The sequence below is a fragment of the Mauremys reevesii genome, unplaced genomic scaffold, assembly GCF_016161935.1.
Source record: "Mauremys reevesii isolate NIE-2019 unplaced genomic scaffold, ASM1616193v1 Contig27, whole genome shotgun sequence".
NCBI lineage: Eukaryota > Metazoa > Chordata > Testudines > Geoemydidae > Mauremys > Mauremys reevesii.
The window spans coordinates 455,160-458,329 of NW_024100837.1; positions in this window are offsets into that span (position 1 = coordinate 455,160).

Here is a 3,170-nt window from a genome sequence, read left to right on the forward strand (position 1 = left end):
TGCATCTTCTATTCATAGGAGGATATTTTATAAGACCTTATTGAGATTAAGTGATTTCAACTAAAGTAATGCAAGATGCCTTCAGGTAGAACCAACAGAATCATGTTTTTTCACATTCTAAGATATTGAACAAACACAGTGTGGCACTAAAGTGGCAAATTTGACATGTCTTCACATGTGTATTTTAGCCTTTAAGTACATGTACAACCTATATAATCAAGTGTATTATGACTATTATTTATTTGTAATACAGAAGCACCTTGAGGTTCCAAAACAGATCAAGCCCTCTGTGCAGTGGCAACCACAGCAACTCCTTTGAGAAAAACTGGGCAGAGGGGAATGTTGAGCAAAATGTTTCAAATGTTCTTGTGAACTTACATTGAAAAATGACATGTCCAAAATTATTCATTTGCAAAATGGGAAAATGAACCATTTTGACATTTTTGAAATTATTTTCCCCATTTTTATTTTGCCAGAACTATTCAACAAATTTGGCCCAGTTTCTCCTCTCTTGGTTTTCACACCTCAGCTGCTAGAAAAGGGCCTCATCCTCTTTGATTGAACTAACCTCGTTATCTCTAGCCTGCTTCTTGCTTGCTCATATATATACCTGCCCCTGGAAATTTCCACTACATGCATCCGATGAAGTGGGTATTCACCCACGAAAGCTCATGCTCCCAAACGTCTGTTAGTCTATAAGGTGCCACAAAACTCTTTGCTGCTTTTACAGATCCAGACTAACATGGCTACCCCTCTGATACTAGATTCCTTGTACTGCCCTGTCTGTATCCACTGGTTGTCTCTTTTCTCATACTGAGACTGTAGGCTCTCTGGGACAGGGACTGTCTTTTTGTTCTGTGTTTGCACAGTGCCTGATGCAATGGGCTCCTGGGGCTAAGTTCACAGAGGAATTTAGGCATGGTGAAGCTGAGCATCACCATGCCTACCCTTTTTAGCCACCTAGAAAATCACTGAGATTCACAGAGACTGAATTCAGCACCCCGGCTCCCTCTCTACAATGAAGGGGGGGGAGGTAGAGGGAGAGACAGGCACCTTAGAACTGGATTCACGAAAGCCAGATTGCTAGGTGGCTGTCAGATTAAACTAGGCCATGGAAGATACTAGGGAGAGGGGCGTGTCCTAAGCCCCGTCTCTCTCTGCTTGGGATTCTCAGCTACAAACCCTCTCTTGAGGTTAGGTGCCTAGGCCATTTTTGCAAGAAGCCAGGAAAAGAGGCCCTCCCTACGCTGTTTTTGAGCCCAGTGGCTAGGTTACTCATCTGGGATGTGAGAGACCCCTGGTTCAAGTGCCCCCTCTGCCTGAGGCGGGAGAAGGGAGTTGAACTGGGATCTACCACCTCTGAGGTACAATCCCTACCCACTAGAACCTAGGCTATTGGGGGTGTTGGTGGCACCAGGCATGACCCAGTGTTGACAGAGGGGTGGAAAATGACAGTGCCAATGAAGTCTCCCTGTATTAGGCCTCTGCTTGTCCGAACCGCGTCCATGTTTAGACTTTAATTAACTCCACAGGCTAGATGGAAAGAATGGAATGTGTGGCAACTAGTTATCAGTACCAGGAGGCAATTATACAGCCTGCTTGCACCTGGCTAAAGGGAGTGAAACAGAATGACCGGTCAAGAAAAGTTACTAACGAGATAATATGTTTTTTGCCAAGTATGATCTAACCTGTTTAGAGTAATTGCTGCTTCATAATGTATTTGCTGTATGGGAACTGAAAAGGAGGGAGAAGAGGGGAAGGGGAGCTGGGCATTGGGGGTAATAGACATGCTTAGCTAAGATCATGCATAAAGACAGAGAGCTGCTTGTATGAGGTGTGCTTGATCTGAGGTGTGTACCTCCAAGCATCCTGCGCTTTGAGATCTCAAATAAACTTTTTTTGCTTCTCCACCCTGGTGTGTCTAATTGGAGCGAGGCACTCCGGGCAACGAATCACTGTTTGCTGTAGCCTCAGGCCTTGTGCCGACAACAGTTTTGGCGTCCCTGGGTGGGCTTGAGGCTAAATTTAGCCTTGCCCGGACCCCTCCTGGAGGTCGACGGATTGCGGCGATGACCGATGCCCAGCGCGCACCGGTGACTTCATCGGGGGCCTCGGCGGAGACGCGGTGTGGTCGACCCCGGAGGGCACTACGGTGCAACGCGCTCAGATAGTGGAGAAGCAGCTGCGGGCGACGGTGGGGAACCGGTCTCGTGAATAAGGTAGGAACAGTCCAGTGCTGTTAACCTTTTGTTTGCCTGTTAAGACCTGGGGACGCCCAGTGTCTTCCCATAGGTATGGGGCAGGGACAGAGTACAGGCAGGTACGGTGTACACCCTTAGAATGCATTCTGATGAATTGGAAAGTGTTTGAAAAGATCCATTGACTAAAAGTAAACTGAAAAGATTCTGTACAGTAAACTGGCCTCAGTATCAGCTAGAGGGCCAGGAAAGGTGGCCACCGGAGGGATCACTTAATTACAACACGATCCTTCAATTAGCTTTGTTTTGTCAGCGAATGAATAAGTGGAATGAATTTATGTATGCACAGTTGTTTATGTTGTTGAGAGATAGGTCAGATCTGTTGCAAGAGTGTAATCTGACTCCGACAGGCTCGGCAGTCACTGTTGTTAGTTCCCCGAACCCCTCCCTGGTTGTAATGGCAGAGTCGGTGTCCCCTTCGGCTCCTACACCCCCACCGTATAAAGACCAGGTGCCTCAGGTTTCAGAGATTGCTCCTTCAGTGGGATTTTATCCGTTGATTACTGAGACTGTGGTGGCTCGCCCGGGAGCAGAGGGCCACTACTATGCTAGTTTACTCTCATGTGCCTTTTAACCCAGTGGACTTAGCAGCCTTTAAGGCACAGGCAGGGAATTCTCCACGAATCCCAGCAAGTTTATTTCGGTTTTTGAGGATGTTTTGCCAGTCACAAGCCTGACTGGGATGACTGTAATATCCTTATGAGGACCCTGTTGTCTGAAGTAGAGAAAAGGAGGATTTGATGGGCATGTCTGTGGCACAGATTTTGGAAACTGCAAACAAGGTTTACAGCCTTAGAGAGGGAGAGAAGGAAAAAAGGCAAGTGAAGATGATGGTTGCAGCAGTACAGGCCAGTGACAAGAGGAAGTTTCAGGAAGGTGGTGGAAGGGGCCGGGGAATGAGAGGTCGTGGAC